The sequence below is a fragment of the Mustela putorius genome, unplaced genomic scaffold (assembly GCF_011764305.1).
Source record: "Mustela putorius furo isolate JIRA1106 unplaced genomic scaffold, ASM1176430v1.1 tig00003845_pilon_pilon_pilon, whole genome shotgun sequence".
Taxonomy (NCBI): domain Eukaryota; kingdom Metazoa; phylum Chordata; class Mammalia; order Carnivora; family Mustelidae; genus Mustela; species Mustela putorius.
The window spans coordinates 76,140,105-76,163,834 of record NW_025421998.1 but is presented as its reverse complement, the minus strand read 5'-3'; the positions used below and the strand labels follow the sequence as shown (position 1 = coordinate 76,163,834).

The window sequence follows — 23,730 nt, the reverse complement described above, 5'->3', positions numbered from 1 at the left end:
ACATCATTATTTGTGATATTCTTACTCATATTTAATCTATATTTTCTCTTATCACATTAAATAGAGTTAAATAACACAGAGAAATATATTCACACACAAATACATATGCACACACACTTTCACACACACAGATTGTGTACATATGAACAAATATGCTCAGTAACAAATACAAATGTCAGTACTACTTTATAGTGTTTTAAGTTGTTACTGCATACTAAATCTTTACTATTGAAGAATTCACTGGGATAAATGTATTTTTGAAGTAGAAAAACTGAACTATTCAAAATAAGTTCATAAGTATTTTACTCAAAGTTAAAGATCATGATTCTTTTTCCATCTTGACCAACTCAATGTAGAAATGCAGCCTTTAAACAAAAATATGGTGCAATATAAATAACCAAGGAGAGTTTTTACAGTGTACATGCTGGCATCTCAAAATATTGATCTCAACAAGTAAATGGAACAACACATTGATCTAGGAAGAACAAAAGACAGGTGGGAGTCAAAGAAAAGGCAAGGGCACATCTTGCAGACAGAATTGAAGGAAGACCGAAAAGGTGAAAGTGAAAGGGATTTAAAAATGAAATCAAGGAAATTTTGATAAAATAATCTAGCTTATAATTACATGGTGAATGGGGCACCTGGGTGTCTCAGTTACGTTTCCAGCTCTATCTCACCTCATATCTTGAACTTCGGGTCATGAGTTCAAGCCCCAGTCCATGGTGAAGCCTTCCCTGGAGGAGGGAAAAACACTGACATGGGTGGAGTTTAGCTCTGGTTTGTGTCTAAACAGGAGATTTGAAAAAGTTACCCAGTCTCACTAGGTCAGTTTTCTCACATGTTCAATTAAAAAGCAGGTCCAATCCAGTGACAACCATGTTCTATTCATAAGACTGGCCCTGAATCCAACTCCTGAAGTTTATCCTGAGCATAATCCATAGGATCAAATAATTTACAAAGTTCTTCCTGATTCTAAACTACCATTATGTTTCCTAAAATAAGTCCTATTAGAAGAGTTAAATCAAGAAGTATCTCAGGTCACCTTGATGACAACAAAATAAAATAAATTGGCTAAAAAAAAAAAAAAGGAATGAAAGTGTACAGTGGTGCTAATCCTGGATACGTTATCTTGATGAATGGTATCACCATTCATCCAACCAGGAAGTCCACAAATCCGGGAATCATTCCAATCCTTTTCCTTTCTCTCTTTCTTTTATTCTTTATTACCACTAAGCACTAAGGTAACCAGTGTCCAACTCCTGAAAATTCTACCATTTATCTCTTAAATACGCCCTGCCCACAAACCAAATAGCTATTGTCCAGTTCCTCGTGCCTTCAGTCTTAGAATCTACTTCATTCTCTGGACTATTGAGTTAGAGAGAAAGAGAGAGAGAGATCTTTCTAAAAGCCAAGTTGGACCTCACAAATACTAGCATAATACCTCCCAGTGTTCCTTGTTTTGTAAAGCCACACTGTCCAATATGATAATGACAAATCACATGACTACAGAGTACTCAAAATGTGGCTAGCTCAAATTAAAATGATCTATCCCCCATTTCTAACACTTGGTAGAAATTTAAAAAGTAAAAAATGCCATTAATATTTTATATTTTAATTATTAATTGTTTTGCTAATATTCTCGATATACTGGTTTGAATAAGCATACTATTAAAATAATTTTACCTGTTTCCTTTTTTTACTGTTTCTACTAGAAAATTTTAAAATTGTGTGTGCCTTGAACAGTATTTTTTATTGGAAAGTGCTTTTTGCATAAATGACAAGAGAATTTGGGGACCAAAAGAAAATCACAAATGTGGTATTTCTTGCTCAGAAAGGAGGAAAAAGGAGGTTTTTAAATGTACTAATATTTCTTTTCTTTCTTAGCCTCTCTTTCAACCTGTCATGGATTACCTTATTTGCTATTGTGAGAAAACTGACCTTAATTGCATACTTCCAGCATATACAAGTGCTGTGGAAGGGCACTGCTGGACAAAAAATGAAATGCGGACACTCATTACTCAGCACATGTGCTGCCCACTAGCTGCCGGGTTACCTCCTCTGACTGGACTGGTTGGACATCTCTGAAGTTTGTTAAGTCCTCTAGGGAATGTCTGTCAATCTGTGGGTTATGGTCCATCAGTATGTCAAGAAATAAACTCATTAGCTTCAATAATAGCATGTCAGTAAAATAGAATATATCAGAAACAAAGAGTAAATAAAATACTAGAGTAAATAAAATACTAATCCTGGATACGTTATCTTGATGAATGGTATCACCATTCATCCAACCAGCAAGTCCACAAATCCGGGAATCATTCCAATCCTTTTCTCTCTTCTTTTTTTTTTTTTTTTTTTTTTTTTTTTTCTCATTTAACTTTTGTTTTAATGGGTCTCAAAATTCTGTGACAGATTTTTGGTCAAGTTGTTTCCATTAAAAAGTACTGATTTTAAAAACTAATAACTTAAAACTGCCACACACACACACAAAAACAAATGGTCCACAAAACATTCTCCTTTCCTTCTGAAGGTTTTACGATGCATTGTTATCATTAACCAGTCTTTTACTATTAAACTTAAATGGCCAATTGACACAAACAGTTCTGAGACCGTTCTTCCACCACAGTGGAAGTACACAGAAACTAGTGAAAGTATTATTTTGAAATGTGTGCGTGTGTGTGTAAGAGATCATACAATAAAATCTGTATTTTCTACATGCTGTGGTCAAAAAAGTTTGAAAAATACTCAAGCATACCACATAGTCTTTATAATTCTGACCCTGCCTGTATTTCTATCCTAAAATCTTAAAGTTCAGCCCTAGTATGGTTTCTTGCACATTCTGTAAACCATTCTAAATGGAACAATTCTATATGCTGACTCCCCCCTCCCCATATGCACCCGTCAATCTAAAGAAATCTTGTTCAGTTTTTTTATTCTTAAAATACCATCTCTGTGAGCCTTTCCCACAACTTCTTCATCCTTCCCTCCCTCTGCTGTTTTAAACTAGCCTTTGGGTAGATCTCCAATAACTGGAAATAGGTGATAGCAAGACAGTCTCTAAAAACTTCAAAGGCATTTGGTAAATACCATCTTTGACCCAATATTCTCATGCATACATTTATTAGCAAGTAGGAACAAAAACTCGGACAACCTATTCTGTGGGCTTAGGGTATCTCGACTTTGGCTATTTTCAAAACACTATTAAATTAAGTTTTCCTAAGGCAAAGGTGATTACATTTGGAGGCACATTCTCTGTGCCCCCAAAACTCTGTGGACTAAGTTCTTTAACAATCTAATCTGGAGATTGATGCCTGAATATATCAACACAATGGGCCAACTGGATTCTTAGGCCCATTTCCCCATGCTGGGGAATGGGGAGGGTGTCTCTATTTATCTTAGCCAGGGTACACACACACACACACACACACACACACAAAGTGTACTAATTTCTTGAGAAAGTCAATTGCTGGGGTGCCTGGGTGTCTCACTCTTGAGTGTCTGACTCTTGGTCTTGGCTCAGGTCATGAGATCAAGCCCCATGCTGGGCTCTGTGCTCAGCCTGGAGTCTGAAGATTCTTTCTCTGTCTCCCTCTGCCCTGCCCTTCCGACCCTGCCTCCTTCTCTCTCAAATGAATAAATACTAAAAAAAAGAAAAAGAGAAAGTTAATTGTTAATTTTCATTAGCTAACAAGCCATTAATTTTACCAATGAAAATCTAATTGTAGCAAAGTGCGGTGTAGATTAAGATAAGGATAACTGAGGCATGTAGCTGCTGTATGTGGTCTTTCTGATTAAAATTAATCTGATTGTGAATTATTGAATAAGGCAACCATACATAAGCAGTAAATTAAACTATCATGTATATAATAATCTCTATGGACAAATTACTTTTTAATTAATTGAATATATCATAAATCTAGAAAGAATGGTTACAGTCAATGTGGCTTGATGGTTGGAAGTCAATCATGATATATTTTTAAACTCAGGTCACAAGTACACTTATTGTTAATGAAACACTGTTAGAACACAATATTTTCCCCTCATTTTTTAATTAAGACTTCAATAGTATACATGTTATTATTGCAAGATGAGTGTGAATATCTCATCTTTATATGAAAAATTACAAAGTTTTCTAGAGTCTTCTACACTCATGGACCCCAGGGCATTATCACAGATTTAAGGAATCTGAAAAAGTGAAAGTGATTGGTAAATAATTTTCTTTGGAGAGGGATGTCATCTTAATTAGAATCCCTACCCCATCCCACTTTTTTATGAGTGAAGAGAAATTACTCCCTTATAACTCTAAACCTAGTGAAATTCATGGAAGGAGCAGGGAGACACACAAAGTGCCTGAAATGTTCCTTGTCCTTCAGATATACCTAAGTTAATGACTCAGACCTGTGAAGATCAAAGTGGACAGAAAACTGGAAACTTCTAGAGGACAAAAGAAAGGCTGAGCAACTACTTTTGGAGTAAAGTCAGAAAGTGAAGGCTGATGTTCTGTTGTAATTGGCCTGGTCACCCAGACTTTATCAGGGAAAAGGACAGGGCAAAGGAATGTTTCCTATGGACTTGATGTGGACACAAAATAGAAATCCACGTGGGGTCAGTCACCACATGTCCTGTTCAATAGCGTTATGGAATTGTTGGGGTGGATAAGAACTCAGAAGAGCTTCGAAATGTAATCCTTAATATTCAGAGGTCATGGAAAAAGCCCCAGAAGGCTACCCAAAGTAGTTATGCTTCCACCTAGGTTAAAGGAATAGTCAAGGGAAAAATTTGCCACAGGAAACTTCTGAAGAATACAGCAATAGTGAGATTTGACTTGTCCCAAGAGCCAGAGCTTCAAGGAGGCTGCTTTAAATGTCTGTATGTTCTTAATGAAACTTTGGTCCATGAATCACTTTAATAAAGTAACATGAATGTTGTATTACTAAACGTTTTTTTCTGGCTTACATAAACAATAATTCAGGCACTTCTAAGGCCATTCTATTAATTTTCTGGTATTTCTCTGATTTTTGCAATGGCAAAAATGGGAGTGTACCCCTCAAGTCTTCCATCAAAAGAACCTGGTGAGAGGAGTTTAGTTAACAGAAATCCTATAGCTGCTGTAGTTTTGGTATCTACCACAGCACTTATATTTGGGTATGTCCTCCCCAGACTTTTTCCAGGTAATGACTAAGGAGAGTTAGTCCACCCAAAGTGGAACACCTTTAGAGGGAATTCTTTGCTCTGGGGTTCCTACAGCTGGACTGAAAATTCTCAGAGCAGCACCACAAACTAAGCCTCTTTCTACTCAATTCTGTTTTCTTCCAACTCTCCATTCACAACTCTTCATTCACAAATGTCATACTTAATAGCTTCCTGGAAAATGGTTACTTCTAAATGTAAATAAAAAAAAACTTTTAGACATTTTAGGCCTAAGTTTTGGTACTGATATAAACAACTAAGACTCTAATATTGTATTTATAGCTTTATTTCTGTTCCTCACATTATTTGAAGTTGTTATGTCATTGTGATTGACATTGAATGCTAACTGTAATGTAAGCAGAGACTGATATATTTGGTCATTGTGCACTAAAATAAATCCTCTGCTAGCTAGCTTTGATATATGTATACATGCATGCATGTGTTGGTACATATGTGGATGTAAAGTATGGTCTTTATACATAGATTAAAGTATTAATACAAAATCTTAACATCTGCTTCACAAGTACTATTGAAATTAAATAAGTGAGATAAGTGAAAACATTTATCTTTAAGCTGGCTGTGCCACCTATTCAATCATTGTGAGGCTGTCAAAAATAAGTGATACTTTAAATTCATGGTAATGGGAACAGCTGCTTCGTGGTTTCATTGAAAAAATGTCTTTATATCCATATGATATTCTCTATATATTCATTATTACCATTCAAAATCTACAATTTTACTGTTAATCATCCTGTATCTATTATATTAAATTTAACACCACTTAAATTGGTAAGATCACAACCTGGTGCAGTGGGCAGGGGCGCAATGAGAATGGAGATTAATCTTTCAGCATTCCAGCTTCTAAAATAAGCACAATGTAATGCTAAAAATATTTAAAGGTAGCTGTGCACTGGGAATAACCATAGTATAATGAAACAAAAGCTCTTTACTAGTCTGATTCAATTGCACATCCCCATTCATACACATACTAACAGAGGATAGCCTAGCAGAAGAATTAAAACTGAGGAATAAGAAAACAAAACATAAATACCACAGATAATAACAATGAAGCTAAACCTATTTCTTTGAGATCAGAAAAATCAGATCAATCAAGGAAAATAGAGAGAAAGTACAAATTACAATATTAGGAATTAAGGAGGGAGGGGGATTTCTACAGTTCCTATTGTCATTAAAAGAAAAATAAACAAACATAGCATCAGAAAACATGAATGACTAGACATAAATGTAACAGAATATGTGCAAGATCTATATGTAAAAAATACATAAAACGCTGGTAAGAAGAATCAAAGAAAACCTATATATAAACCTAAATATAAACTATATAAGAAATATATCCTTTTCATGGATTTAATTGTCAATTAAAATGCCATTTTTTCCTAAATCATTCCATCCATTTTATTCAACCCATATAAAAATCCTGGGTTTTTTTTTTCCCCCCAACAACAAAATGAATGAAATGAAATGAAAACTGAACTGATTCCAAAATTAAAACAGAGGAACTAAATTAGTGAACACAATGTTGAAACAGAAGAAAATATTTGGAGAATTCTCATTACTTAATTTCAAGACTTGCCACAAGCTACCATAAACAAGATAATGGGATATTGACAAAAGGAAGGGTACAACAATCAATGGAAAAAAATTATAGTCCAAAACGATACAACCACATATATTGTCAATTGATTTTCAAAGAAGTTGTGAAATAAACTGAATGGAGAAAGTATAGTGTTTTCAACAAATTGTTCGGGAACATCTTGACTATATAAAAATATTTTCAAAACACACGATTGGTGAAGGACTTACATATGGAATATATAAAGAATTTACAAAATGCAATGATAAGATTTAAATAGACACTTCATGAAAGAAGATATACGGATTGCAAATAAGCAAATGAAAGATGCTGCTTTCCATGGCTACAGTCCAAGTTCTAAGAATGATCTGGCCATTGGCAAACTATTCCATCTGCTTTGTTTGCACCAGGTTCTGGTTGTCACATTGCTTCCAAAACACTGGGGTAAGAATAATTTTTTCCTCTCTGTTCCACTGGTCCTTTCTTATGTTAAAAGACAAAACTGCATAAATATTCATCATAAGTTTTATGGATTTTCAGTACTCCTGAGTAGTAAAATATAAAGTGTTTATCAGCAGTCGTATATCTTGGGTTTATACTAAAGAAGTCTTAAAAATTCAAATTAAATAAAACATATCAGCATTTTCCTTCAGAAAGTACATTTTTTTAATTTAAGGAAAAATCAATCTAAACAATATCGCAAAGAAATAAACTTAACATTGGTCATTTTTTGTGACAACACAAACCTGACACAAACCTGACAACATCACCTAAGGAATAGTATGGGTTGGATACATCATGATTATGCCAGGACTTAACAGTCACATGAGAGAGAAAGATTCATGAATGTTAATGGTAGGTTCTAACACAAATTCTTCCTCTCCTTGATTCAAAGAGGGATGATAGGGATGATAACCAATTTAGGAACTGAGGAACCATGTTAGAACTAAGGCTGAGTGCAATTACAGTAAGTAGTATAAATATTGCAAAATTTTTTTTTAAGATTTTATTTATTTGACAGAGAGAGATCACAAGTAGGCAGAAAGAGAGAGAGGGAAGCAGGCCTCCTACTGAGCAGAGAGCCCGACGCGGGACTAGATCCCAGGACCCTGAGATCATGACCTGAGCCGAAGGCAGCAGCTTAACCCACTGAGCCACCCAGGCACCCCAATATTGCAAAATTTTAACTTGAATACTATAACTTGAATACTATAACTATAACTAACTCGAATAACTTGAAATACTTTGAATAAATCTTTGCAATTACTAGAATGGGACACAAAGGAAAAGGAAAGTCTAGATTCTCCATGAAAGGAAACAATGGAGAATATGTGGGATCAATGAAATTATAAATAAAATGTCAATATTTGACTGAATATAAACAAAAATAAGTTAAAATCCTATAAAAACAAAACTACCCTCTTAAATAATCCTTAAAGAAGAACTAAAAATTAACATGAAAATACATAGGAAACAATGATGATAAAACAACTACATAGTTGGAGCTATGAAATCACACTACATCATTTAATGGAAAATCCATTGCTTTAGGTACTCTTGCCATTTGCACGGTTGTGGATGGAATTAGACTGTATTATGCTAAGTGAAGTAAATCAGTCAGAGAAAGAAAAATACCATATGATTTCACTCATATGTGGAATTTAAAAAGCAATACAAATGAACGCAGATTAAGGGGAAAAAAAGACAGGGAAAGAACCATAAAAGACTTAAATATAGAGAACAAACTGAGGGTCCATGGATGGGAGGTGGGTGGGGAATAGGCTAAATGGGTGATGAGTACTAAGGAGGGCACATGTTGTGATGAGGATTAGGTATTATTTGTAAATAATGAATCACTAAACTCTACTCCTAAAACCAATATTACACTATATGCTAAGTAGAAGTTAATAAAAATTTGAAAAAAGAATTAAATAAAAAAGAAAATTCATTGCTTTAAATCATTACCAAATAAGAAATTAAGATGAAAGAATTAAGAAATAAGGATATCTATCAGTATCTTTCACCATGTTAAAAAATCAAAGGAAAAACTAGTTATATGATCACATCCATAAAATTATTGTAATTTTTTTTTTAAATCTTGTTTATTTGGGATAGAGTGCTAGAAAGATCATGAGGAAGGGGGAGGGGCAAACGGAGAGGGAGAAGAGACTCCCTAATGAGCACTGAACCTGACCTGGGGCCTCCATCCCAAGACCCTGAGATCACGGTCTGAGCTGAAGACAGTGGCTTACCTGACTGAGCCATCCAGGTCCCCTGAAATTACTGCAAATTTTAAGGACCATTTTGTTACTAATTTTTTTTAACAAAAATTACTAGCAATTACTTGGAATGAATTATAAGTTTTTTAATTTTTTTTAAATTCCTTCTCCTCTGTTTACTATTTTTTTCAATTTCTATTTAAATTTTCTTAAATTTATTTTGTTGCATTGAAGTACCTCACTATACTCTTTTAGGAATATATATAGAGTTAAAAAAAACTTTCTTAATCTATGAACATCTAAAATATTTCTATTTTCTTAGTTCACTGAATTATTTAGTATAGAATTATGAAATCAACATATTTTCCAAAAGAAAATTTCCTTTTGTTGTTGACCTGCTGTCATAAGCAATAAATTTACTTAAAATAATGTATAAATATATTTATACTAATTAATCATTAACTCTAAATCATTAACTCTAAAATTTCACTATAGAAATTTTAGATGCTATTATAAAGAAGTTTTCTTCTGTTCTCAGTTTGCTAAGGGTTCAGCATCTCTTTAATAAACCCTAATTGATCATGATATATTTTTATGATATATTTGATATATATGATATATTTTATGATATATTTTTATGATATTTATTAGCATTTAAAAATTATTGAGTTGTAATTAACATACAATGTCATGTTAGTTTCAGGTGTATGATATAATGAATCAACAATTCAATACATTATCAGTACTAATCATGATAAATGTATCTTAATTCCATTTATCCATTTCACCCATCTCATTCTCCTCCTCTAAGGCAACCACCAGTTTTTCTCTGTATTTAAATTGTTATTGTTTTTTATTTTTTGTCTTTTTAAAAAATCTGTATATTTGCTTATTTTGTTTCTTAAATCCCACATATAAATGAAATCATAGGGTATCTTCTTTCCCTATCTGACTTATTTTACTTATCTTTTCATTCATCATTATACCTTCTAGGTCTATGCATGTTGTTGCAAATGGCAAGATATCATTCTTTTTCATGACAGAAAAACATTTCTTTACAAACACACAGCCCACATACATATCCATTCATCCCTGGATGAACACGAGCTGCTTCCATATCTTGGCATTGTAAATAATGCTGAAGTAAACATAGGGGTGCATATATCTTTTTGAATTTGTATTTACACCCTCTTTGGATAAATACCCAGTAATGGAATTACTAGATCATATGATAATTTTATTTTTTTAATTTTAAAGGAAACTCCATACTGTTTTACACAGTGGCTGCACCAATTTGCATTCCCACCAAGAGGGCACAAGGATTCCTTTTTCTATACATCCTTGCCAAAATTTTTTATTTCTTGTGTTTTTGATTTTAAACTTTCTGACAGGTGTGTGGTGATATATCATTGTGGTTTTTGTTTGCAATTCCCTGAAGATGAATGATGAACATATTTTCATGTGTTTACTGGCCACTTGTATGTCTTCTTTGAAAATTATCTATTCAGATCTTTTGTTCATTTTTAATTACAGTATTCATGTTTGGTGTTGAGTAGTGTAAGTTCTTTATATATTTTAGATATTAACCTCTTATTGGATATATCCTTTGCAAATATCTTCTCCCATTTGGCAGTTTCCCTTGTCATTTTGTCGAGGTTCTTTCACTGTGCCAAAGCTTTTTATTTTGGTGTAGTCCCAACAGTTTATTTCTCCTTTTATTTCCCCTGTTTGAGAAGATGTATCTAGAAAAATGTTTCTATGGCTGATGTCAAAGAAATGATTACCTATGTTATCTTCTAGTTTTATGGTTTAGACTGATCTATTTTAAATTCCAATGTATTATAGATGTATATTTTTTTCATTCTTAAAATTTGAATTTTGGTACTAAAATTTTACAAAGATGTACCTTGATGTTAGGTAGCTACACATTCTCTCTGATACTCATTGGGCCTTAACTCAACAATTTGTCTCTTAAAAATTAGCAAATGTTTTTCGATTATTTCTTATATCTACCTCCTTTCTCTTTTATCTCCTTTTGTGACCCCTATTTAATGAGTGCTGAGATTTTTTTTTAACATTACCACCATTTTAACTTTTTTCAAATATATTATTTGTATTTGTAAGGTTTCACTCATTTCAGGAAGAGATCTCTGGCTCAATCTTCTAGGTGACTAATTTTTTTCAGCATTTTCCATTCAGTTACTTAGTTCTTTTGTTTGTTTCTTTGTTCATTTGTTTTTCTCCCTCCTCTACCTTGATTTTTATTTCCAACTCATCTAACATGTCTTTTTAGGGATATAATACTAAGAAAGAGAAGGGGGTGGGAGAAGAGGGAGAGGGAGAAAGAGAAAGAAAGAAAGCAAACTTTGAGACACTGAATCAGAAACTTTCTTGAGAAAATAGTGTTATGTGGAAAAAACAGATATTAATGATTAAGAATTGAAAAATTATTCTGATGAGTTTGTCTTAGGATGTGAAAAATTTTAAGCATACCATAACCAATTGATTATACTTATAATTCTATTTTAACATCTATTAAATATGATGTATTTTTAATTTATAATCTATGTTTAACCACCAAAACATGTTTTATTTTCTCAAAAAAAAAGTAAATAACAATTTTAAAGCAAAAGAAATAATACTGCCATATTTTAAAAAGCATAATGTCTTTGCTCTTAGTGACATATACAATAGTGGTGACTCATAGATTCAATAAATGCTACGAAGCAAATGTCATGATAAAGGATAGCCACATACTTACAAATATGATGTAATGTTTTGAACTTTGTAATTAAAGTGTGCTTAATTTATTAAGTAATCATTTCTTGGTTCATATGCAAAGCTAATGCTGATTATGTCTGAACCTATAGCCTTGTACTGCTATATTCAAACCATGTCAAAAGAAGTTACTTTAATTGTAGTTTAAAGAGTTAGTATTAATTTTTATGTGATCTGCTTACCTAAGTAAAATCGTTCTATTCAGAGGTCTCTGTTAATAGGCCATGACTATTATTAAATTTTTTTTTAAGATTTTATTATTTATTTGACAGACAGAGATCACAAGTAGGCAGAGAGGCAGGTAGAGAGAGAGGAGGAAGCAGGCTTTCCGCTGAGCAGAGAGCCCGATGTTGGGCTCGATCCCAGGACCCTGGGATCATGACTTGAGCCGAAGGCAGAGGCTTTAACCCGCTGAGCCACCCAGGCACCCCCCCCTTTCTTTTTTTTTACTTTTATTAAATTTTAAGAGAACCCTATTTACCTTGAAAACAAGTAAAATATTTGATTTTAAAAAGTTTTATTTTTTCTTGGTTGGTCAATTATTTGTTTGGACCATTGCCCACAGTATGTGAAATCATCCCTAGGCTACTACCTAGGTTACCCGCTGGAATTATAAGTGTTGGGGCAGAGAAAATAACCACAGTTAAGTAGTCTTAGGTGCAAACAGGTGTTGGAACTGCATGTGGGTAAAGCACCAGTTTTGACACAAGGAAAAAGATTAAAGATCTTTCTTCAACTATTTTCAGATTGCCGTCTAAAATCCCTGACTGGTTTCAGTCTCCTTGCAGGATCCTGAATCTGGCACTAGAAATTAAATAACAGTAGAGGCATGGCCTTGTTTTATAGTCAATTTTAGGAATCGTGAACAACGGTGAAGTTCAAATACACCTAGTAAGTGAGATTTAATTGTTCAAAAATGAAGTCTGATGGTGAATAATCATCTAAGCCGGGCAACATGGTCTATTGGGTTAGATAAACAAATGAGTAGAAAAAAGTGTTCAGTATAAGAGGCAATTCCAAATGTCATTCATAAGTAACTTTCTATGAATTAGGGTCTCAAAGGACTAACTTGTCTTCAAGGCTTCCTATTATAGGTAAATGTTTTCTCTTTCCCATTGCCAGCATCCATGCAAAAAAGGTTTAGAGTATGTGCTTACTTTTATATACCTTCAGAAAATGCTAGTGACCTTCCATTCCTTCAAGTTGCAAAATACCTCTCTGCCTTAAAACTGGGTGTCTGGGTACCTTCTTATACTCAAACTGATCATAGGGCTCTGTTCCCATTCTTCATCAACTTTTTTTTTTTTTAAGCAAAAATCCTAGAATGACACAGATGTCTCTCATTCCCATTAACTTCCCTTTCACTTCAGAGGCAGTACACCTCCTTGTCTACTAGAATCGAACATCTTTCCCACAACGGCTCTGTTTTCAATGCTAGCTTAGCACTGAACCAGATTTGACAAATAATTTCTTGAACATGAACTCATCTTTTTTTTTTTTTTTTTTTTTTGGGCTTCTCCCCAGCATCTAATATTTATGTTCCGTCATTATTTCAGACAATCCACTTGTGGATTTTTTTTTTCATTCTCTATTGTTTTAATTTAACGAAAAAAAAAAGATAATTTCAAATTTGTATTAAACTAAGCTGAAAACAAAGTCTCAGTGAAGGAGGTCTGGTGATTCCATTTACAAAAATATGACCACTGTCCTTTGGCCTTAAAATTTCAGGAAGGACACTTTACATGGCTTTGTGTTTGTATGTGTCAACAGCAGAGCATAGTACTAGACTCTGGCATCCATTGTTAGATGTTTTTCAGCTATTAGAGCATTAAGTCTCTTTAGCAGATCATTTTTTTGGTAAAGACATCCCTTTTGCAAAGTCTCCATGCTTTGACTTTGGCTTAGGTCTTACTTTTTCAGCAACGTCTTCATTAAGTCACTGTCATGAAGTGTGTGTACAGTTTCCCATTCCTGGATAATGGTCAGCATCACCTTCATAGCCAGTTTCTTTCTCAAGCTCCAGAAAAGCAGCTGCTTCTTGGTCTTCATTATCATCTACGAGACCTTTGGGGAATTCGAGGCATTAGCTTCCCAGTGGCAGATTGAACTGTTTTCCCAGAAGGGCACATTCATCATGAAGAGTTCTTTGCAGTGCTGAGACAACTGCCACACTAACATCCAAATGCCCTCCCCTGGCTGTACTTCTCACAGGTGCCCAAGGTCTTGTTTTACCAGTAAGACCCATGTACATTGTTTTTTTTTTTTTTTTGCAAGCTTGACCCCTTTTCCTTCTGAAATTAACTCCTCTGAAATAATAGTCTGTTCGGTATTTTCAGAATTGGTTGGTTCTTGGTTTCTCATTGTCCACTTTCCGGTTAGTCCTCACCATCCTCAGGGAGGAAGTTCATGGCCGAGTTTTGGGGCAAAGGGAAAGGTGCTCTTTTGGGAAAGAGAATGAAAAAAAAAAGAACAAGTCCAAGGCAAAGTCTTGGAAGCCTTTCTGAGTCTTGCCAAGCCATTTTTAGTCTTCTCCGGAATTGTAAGGCAATGATTTGTGGTGTTTCAAACCACTAAGTTTGTGGTAGTTTGTTAGCAGAGGAATAGGAAACTTGTGCAGATGGGAAAGGACATCCCAAGAAGAATCTGTGAAATGCAAAGCCTCGAGGCATGACCTTTTCAGAAATGAGAGAGGTCTGGAGAATTTTGTGTCCACAGTCTGGTATAAGAATGGCCGAGGAAGAGATTCATACCACTTGAGATAGGTAAGGTTACTTAAAATCAGACAAAGGTCTTCTGCATTTTTAAAGCAGATTTCTATCTTTTAAAATAATTCTGGCATTAATGAGCTGGAAACACTGGAGATATAAGACCAAGCTTTTTTTTTTTTTTAATATTCTATATGATTTTACTATATTCTATATTCTAGTCTTATTAGCCCTTCACAAATGCTTAAATTAGAAGAGCACAAAAGGATAGGTTTAGTTAAACCTAATAATGTCTTCTATCATGCTTTTCTTTTTCATAATGATTCCTTATTTCATCTTCTTTTCTTATAGGAGTGGACATAAAAAATTACAATAAGAGTAGCAGTGTACTGTAATTTCTCCTAGGTACCTTACCATACGGTACCTGTCTCTCTAATTTAATTTAACTAGATCTGTTGAAAATTAGGCTTGTAAGGAAGGGCTCATATGTTGTACTCATTAAAATGTCATATTCCTTAAAGAATCTAATTCCAAAGAGGATTGCATCCTTTAATAAGAAACATTTTCATGCTCTACAGCTAAGAAGTAAAAATTCAAAAAGGGTCCAATGAACAAAACAAAATGCATTTTAAAGTAATACTGATCATTAGGCAGATCATTTTTGCCTATTCAAATCTTTGGTTTAATAATTCATTTGTCTAGGAAAAGGCAACTGACTTTGGATGAACCCAGTTAGATATTTAGGAAAATGTAATTTGTCTAACTATAATAATAAACAACCTAAAATTAATTTTCAAATTCATATCCCAAAAGATCTGAAAGTAAAAAGCATTGATGTTCATTTAACATTAATAATAAAAAATGAAAATTAACACAAACTTGACATACCATTTTATGATACCTAAAGTACAGATTTTTAAAGTTACCTAATTTAAGAAATCTTGCAGTGAAAATAGTATACATATTCCTCACAAGAAGGATTTACAAACTGTATAACATTTTTTCTGTAAGTTTTATAAAACTAATGTCATATAGGAAAAATCATAAGATGCTCATTCTTACTGATATTATAATTTATTTTTATAATAGTAATAACTCAATAAATTATTTTTATCCTTTTCCTATTTTAAATAAATAGTTCAATGGAAATAAAAAATAAATTATCATAAAGATGGTAGTTAATGGTATATACTAGATAAAATTTTAAAAATTAAAAATAATGTGATTATTTAACATGAAAGTGTTAAATACATCAACACTGAACCATTATACTGCATTAAATATAATGACTATGAAGAACATACAGAAAAATAAGAGTAGCTTAATGTAGATAAAGTGGAAATATAATACTGTGAGCACTATGATAATAAGCTGTGTTTATGTGTAGATTTTGGTATGCTAAAATGAAATGTATGATTAATACTTCCAAAGCCTATAAGAAGTCCCTTGGAGAGATCTTTGTATCCCCAGAATAACCGACATGACAGGTGGAGGTGCAAAGAAACATGTGTGATCTGAGATGGTTTAATATGTGTCCAGACATTTAGGTTTTCTGAAGTTCTGCTATTCATAATAATAATTTCTCTTTTTATATGGTATCTAAACTACTAATTCAATTTTCTATTCTATTAAACTGGCTAGAAAATTTAGACCATGCTAAAAAGATCCTGTTAAGTAGAGGCACCAATGCCTTATACCTGGTTTTGATATTCATGACAAGTGCTTCACTTCTATTATGACACGTACAATTAGATCTTGGTATAAAGTTTCTCTATCATATTCAGGCATTTTTTCTTGTATTCAGCTTCACTTAATTTTTTATTTTCAATTTCACTTAAATGCATAAATTTTTTTTTTGGCCTTAACTATGCTTATTTTTTTTTTTTTTTACTGTGCACTTTTGGAACAAACATTAGTTGTTCATGATGAATTATTTTATCTAAACATTATTGACTTCAATTTGTCATTATTTTACTCAAACTCTTTGCATTTAAGCTCATAACTAAAATTTCTCTACGCATTTTGGTACTCTGTCAATCTGTAATGTTACCCTAATGATGGATTGATATCTTATTTAGTGGGTTTATTTGGATTGGATGGATTGATATCGTATTTAACGGGCTATGAATATTTTTGTTCAATGAAAGTTAACTAAAACATTCCACAAATTATATGGACCTGGTTCCTTACTTACAAATGAGTATTTTAAAAATATTTCCCGATGGGTAATATGGTTATTATTTTATGTCTATGTGTTCTACATCATTTTGCATCCATTTCAGTCATTTTTTGAGCATGAATTTCTAAGTTTCTCTAGTTTGTGTTCTCTTGGGATTTTTGTTTTTTTTCTTCTCAGTCTATTTATTTATTTATTTATGACAGAGAAAGAGAATGTGTGCTAGTGGGGAAGGGGAGTACAGGAAGAGGGAGATAAAGAGAATCTCAAGCAGACTCCATTCTGAGCACAAACCCCCATGTGAGGCTGGATCCCACAAGTCTGAGATCATGAACTGACCTGAAATAAAGAGTCAGACACTTAACTGACTGAGCCACCCAGGTGCACTAATATCCTGCTTCAGCTCAGGTCCTGATCTCATGGTTCCTGATTTGAAGCCCTAGGTCACTCTCTATACTCTTTGCCCCTCTCCCTGCTCATTCTCTCTCTTTCTTAATTATAAAAAAAGAAGAAACATTTTAAACTTAAATTTACTTATATTCCTTAGGTTATATTAGAAAGGTTATTCTTTCTTTAATTTCCAGAAATTTTCTAATTTCAAATTTACTTTCTTCTTTGACCCAGATTTTCATTAAGACTACTCATTCTCAGGGTTTTCATGCTTTTCCTATCTTCCTTCAAGTCTTTTCCTATTTGTCACTTTCCAGTGACAATTTCCCTGACCACACTCCACCTCCAAACTTGTCCTCTTTAATCTTTTCCTATGCTTGGTTTTTCTCTGTAACACTTATCATTACTTAAAATATTGCATATTTTAATTCTTTTCTTTTTTTTTTATGGTCCATCTCTCCCTCCTAGTAAATGTAAGCTCCAAGAGAACAAATGTGTTTGCTAAGTTTTTTCTTGCTCTCTCCCTAAAATGCAAAGATCTTCCCTGCTGAAAGAATATATAAAGATTTTATTTATTTATTTGAAAGAGAGTGAGTGAGAGAGAGCATGAGAAGGGGAGGGTCAGAGGGAGAAGCAGACTTCCCACTGAGCAAGGAGCCCCATGTGGGACTCAAACCTGGTATTCCAGATCATAACTTGAGCAGAAGGCAGTTGCTAGCATAACTGAGCTACATTGGTGCCCAATACATATATTTTTGAGTTAATGAGTCAATGAATAAATGGGCTTTGATGGCAAAGATTTTGGCTTATTTGCATGCTGTTGATCTTCTGACTTCTCAGTTTCCACTAATAAACTCAGTTTCAGCATCATCATGATCTAATGTGAGAACGGAGTCGGAGACCACATAGAATTCAGTTCTCAAATTCGTGAGAAAAATTTGCAATGCAGGATGATGTTTTTTGTAGGGCTTGGAGAAAGTGGGGGTGCAACTGGATGCAAACTTAGTGACTTCGAAACCATTTTAACTTTATAAAGGAGCACACTGTGAAAACCTTATATCTCCTGATTATCAAGGATGGCCCCTAAATCGGTAAGTATGGAGTCTATTTTTGCCTATTTGCTGCACACAAGTTCTGGAATAACCAAAGCCTTTCATTGAACCCACCATGAGAAGGATTTATACTGTTGGGTTCAGGAACATGTATACCTGCTTAACCTTGAGAATGCAGCCCCCTCAGTACTCTTCCTAAGAGATACCCTGATTTCTTAAAAGTATTATGGCAAATCTCCTATTTTTCACTGCATTATCTTTCTTCCCCCCTTTGTTAATCTACGCCTGGTAAATAAACATTCATTCACAGATAGACATTCTTTGGTAGTAAGCAGTCTTAATGTGTTTTGAAACAAAGTCCACACGAACTCAAGTTGGTAAAGGGGCCAGAATACAGCAATCCCCACTTCTCTGTGGTCTTGCTTTCTAGGATTTCAGTTACCCTCCGTCACTCAACCATGGTCAGGAAGCAGATGATCCATCTTCTGATTATTGTCAGGTCAATATTAGCCTAGCAGCTCATCACAATTCCTTCATCATTTACCTCACTTCCTCATCACATAGGCATTTTATCATATCACATCATCACTAGAAGAGTGAGTACAGTACAATAAGATATTTTGAGAGACCATATTCATGTAACTTTTGTTACAGTGTGCTATATTTATTCTATTGCATTATTAGTTATTGTTGTTAATCTCTTACCATGCCTAATTTACAAATTATACTTTAACATGGGTATATATGTAGAGGAAAACCATAGTATGTATAGAATTCAGTATATCTGTGGTTTCAGGCATTCACTGCAGGTCTTGGATCAAAATCCCCATGCATTAGGTGGGACCACTATAGTTTAAAGGAAAGGCATCCAAATAAAAATGCAATTGCTGTGTTGATTAAATAGGGTAAACAGAAAATCACTATAGAACTTTAAAAAATTCCATTTCTTAATTATTAAATATAATTAAGTAATGGAAGACAAGACTTGGAAGGGTGAATAGAGATAATATTCCACAGAAATAAAAAATGTAAAAATAACTAATAAAATCATACAAGACAAAAAGAAAAGATTCCAAACATTCAAATAGAATAAAAACAGATGGTACACCAAAGATAGAGAGAGAAGTTGGTGGGGGAGGTTGGAGGAGGGAGGAAATTAGGATAGACTCATAACAGTGAGAAATATGATTCCATTACTCATAATATATTCATGATATTCACAATACATTCAACCACTTGCTCAATCTTAGAATGCACAAAAGAGATTTCAGAATTACTAACATAAATTCTATAAAAAGAATCCTACTAGCTAGAGTTTCATATTTCTTTAACAGTTTGTTTGTGCTTAGTTTAAGGGCATATAGTCCAAATATAGTGCTCAAGATTTACTTGGATTAGTTCTTTTACCCTCTTCAGAGTGAGTTTGGTTACGCCATTTATGTGAATTGAGTTGAGTCCAACTCTTTCTTTTTGAATTCCATTTTTCATGGTACCTTTACCAGAACTGTTCATAGTTTTCATTTATCTCCCTCTCCCCAACTGTTTCTCAAAGAAACTGACTCACTCCCTTTCCTTTTTTCTCTTTCCTCTTCCACCTTCCCTTTCTCCCCACAATGTAAAAATCTTTCAATAATCAGAAACATATCAAAATATATATGAATAAAACTGACACAATATGACATCCTTCATTCCTTCTTTTTTTCCCAATTATGGTCCATCCAACTATCTATAGGCAAACAATCCCATGCAGCTATGGTTTAGTTCCCCCATTTTTTAGAGAATAGCCACAAATATATTTTCCTACTACCTCCCTTATTTTTTAACACAACATGAAACATATTATTATTTTTTCCACTTAAAATATGCCCCCCATCACTTCTTAGACTTTTGGCTAAAATCAAGTGTAAAAAATGCCGTAGAATCATGTTAATGTTCCTCATTATTTTTACAGCTTCATAGTATATCATAGTACATTGTATCTATATACACTGCTGATTTAGCTAATCCTCTAAGTTTGTGATTTAATTTCCCATAGTTTTTCAATTACAAATAATACTCCAATTGTGTAGTAATGTTACAGTATGTGGTACTACATATATAGTATATACATATATATCAGAATTATTATAAATATATCATATATTTATATGTTTATAGTCTATAGTTTATATTCATTATTTAATAATAAATAGTTTAATATTATTTAATATATTAAATTAGATATTATTTAAATATTAAAATAAGGTTATATCCCCTAGTTAAATTTGTGGAAGTGAGATTAATGGGTTAAAGAAAATATGTAGATTGGGGCGCCTGGGTGGCTCAGTTGGTTGGACGACTGCCTTCAGCTCAGGTCATGATCCTGGAGTCCCAGGATCGAGTCCCATATCAGGCTCCCAGCTCCATGGGGAGTCTGCTTCTCCCTCTGACTTTCTCCTCGCTCATGTTCTCACTCACTGTCTCTCTCTTAAATAAATAAATAAAATCTTAAAAAAAAAAAGAAAATATGTAGATTTATTGGATATTATCAAATTCCCTTCCTTAAGGATGTGACATACCTCAGTAATATATAGGAGTCATAGTCTCACCACACAGCCTCACCACAGAGTGAGCTGTAATCTCTCTATCTATCTACTTATCGTCTACCTACCTACCTACCCACTAAATACATATGGATCTATCTATATAACTTGCCATGTATCTGAATTTTGCCAGTCTTGTATATGAAAAATATCTCAGTATTGTTTTTACATTTCCCTTACTATAAGGAAAGTTACACAATTTTTCATATATGTAAGGGCTTTTTTGTATTTTTAAATAAATTGTTTATTTCTTTGCCTATTCTTTGGATTTTTTAAGGACTTAATTTTTTAAACAGTTTTGAGTTCACAAAATTGAGAGGAAAAATACATTTGCTCCATTATATTGCCTCTGCTACTGTCAAAGACTAGTTGACTATATTTATGATTGTCTATTTCTAAGCTCGTAAGTTTGTTCTATAGATCTTTTAGTCCATTCTTCCACCAATACCACCCTCTCTTGATTACTGTAGCTCTATAGTAAGTTTATAATGGGTTAATGTTAGTTCTTATCTGTTCTTCTCCTTCAATATTGTATTGGCTATTTTGGTTCCTTTGCTTCTCTTTATAATCTCTAAAATAAGTTTGTTGATATCTACAAAATAATTTGTGAAGATTTTGGCTGGGATTATATTAAATTTATAGATCAATTTGGGAGAGTGATATCTTGACATTATTGAGCATGCTTATCCATGAACATGTAATATATCACTATACTTTGATTTCCTTCATCAGAGCTTTTTTGGTTTTCCTTATACTGACTTTGTACATATATTATTAGATTTATTTATAAGTGTATCATTTTTTGAGTCCTAATGCAAATGGTATTTATTTTTAATTTCAAATTCAATTTCTTAACTGGTGGTATACAGAAAAAAGAATTGATTTTTATTATGTTAACTTTATACACTGAAACCTTACCATAAATCTTATTAACTGGAGTTTTTTTTTGTCATTCTTTCAAATTTCTACATAGATAATCACATCACAGCAAAGACAGTTTTATGTCTTCTTTCTAAATAAGTATACCTTTCATTTCCTTTTCTTGTCTTATCACACTAACAGGAATCTTTGAATTTTTTATCAGTAATTATGATGTTAGCTACAGGGGTTTTTTGGTAGATATTATTTGCCAAGTTGAGGAATGTACCCCTCTATTGTTTGTTTCTTAAGAGTAATGATCATGAATAATTATTAGTTTTGTCAAATAATTCTTCTGCAGCTGTTGATATCATCATGTGATTTTTTCTTTTTCCCCTGTTGATGTTAGGGGATACAGTCACTGATTTTAAAATACTGAAAGAGCCTTACGTATCTAGGATAAATCCCATTTTGTCATGGCATAATTCTTTTTATATATTGTTGAATTAAATATGCTAATATTTGTTGAGAATTTTTATATCTTTGTTCATGAGAGCTACTGATCTAGAGTTTTCTTATAATGTTTTTGTCTGCTTTTGGAGTAGACTGCAGAGTAATGCTGGCCTCAGAGAATGAATTAGAAGTTTTCCCTCTATTTCTATCTTCTGAAAGAAATTGTAGAGAATTGATTTAACCCTTTAAATTTTTGGTGGAATTCACTGATGAACCAGTCTACATCCAGGGTTTTCTGGTTTGGACTTTTGAATAAGCTAATAGCCACCAAAGCATTGAATGTTAATGTGGAAAGGAGAATACCCTTTTTTTCTTCTTTTTATGTTATTGAGAATATCACTCATGTTTCTGCATCTATTGAAAAACCTGTCTATAAGCTGGACCCTTGGCTGGCATGTAGGACCTTGGATTTTGGGAGGATCATCATCACTCTAATGGATGAGTGGCTTATTGCCTAAGCTTTTTGCACAAACAATGTAGTTTACAGGAACTCCCTTGATTTCCTACAGGAGTCTGGAATTTTGAGAAATGTTAGATACAAGATGCCTGTGTAACCAGCCTGTTAAAGAAACTCTGGACACTCAGCCCCTGATGAGCTTCTCTGGTTGACAATATTTCACACAGGTTGTCAAAACTTGTTCCTGAGAGAATTGTGTTGTGTTCCTTCACTGGAAAAGGACTCTGGGAAACTTGTACCTGGTTTTATCTGGATTTTTCTTCATATGGCTTTTCCCTTTGCTGCTTTTCTTTCTGTCCTCTCACTATAATGAATCATAACTATAAATACCACTATATGCTGATTCTGTGAGTCCTAGCAAATCATCCAAACAAGAGTTGGTCTTGGGGATCTCCAACACATATAGTGTTTTATGTTAGTGGATATCCTAATACTGTATTAATGTTATATTTCTAGAATAAATCTCACTTGGTTGTGCCACATTAGTTTCTAATGAGGTGTTGTATTCTGTTTGCTATTATTTCTAGAACTTCTGAATCAATATTAGTAAGTGATATTGGCTATAACTTTCATTGTTAACTCTATCATGCTTAGATATAAATATATTTATTCACAAAAAGCATTAGAAATTTTCATTTTATATGAGCTGGAAAAGTTTGAAAAGCACTGGGGCTATCCAGCCTTTGAAATTTTGAAGGGAGTTTTCCTTTGAAACATGTGGTTTGATGATTTATTGTGAAGAAATTTCTTGCTAAAGTTGTCTATTCTTACATGGAAATTAGCCTATTTAGGCCTTTGATGTATACTAGGGTCACTTTTTATTTTACTTTATTTTAAATTTAATTCCAGTATAGTTAACATACAGTGGCACATTAGTTTCAAACATACAATGCAGTGATTCAACAATTCTATACAATATTCACTGCTCAGCATGTTAAGTGTACTCTTAATCCCTTCACCTATTTCACCCATCCCCCTGCCCACATCCCCTCTGGTAACATCAGTTTGTTTTCTATAGTTAAGAGTCTGTTTTTTAGTTTATTTCTTTTTTCCTTTGTTTGTTTTGTTTCTTAAATTACACATATGAGGGATCATATGGTATCTGTCTTACTCTTATTTCACTTATCATTATACTCTCTAGATCCATCCATGTTTTTGTTCTTTCCTATGGCTGAGTACTGTTCTGTTATATATATAATATATATGTATCTCATATCTT

At 33.3% G+C, this 23,730-nt stretch overlaps 1 pseudogene; it reads right to left on the bottom strand.

Moving 5' to 3' along the window:
- Nucleotides 1-13,494: 13,494 nt before the first annotated feature.
- LOC123394827 lies at nt 13,495-14,217 on the bottom strand (annotated as a pseudogene).
- Nucleotides 14,218-23,730: the final 9,513 nt, after the last annotated feature.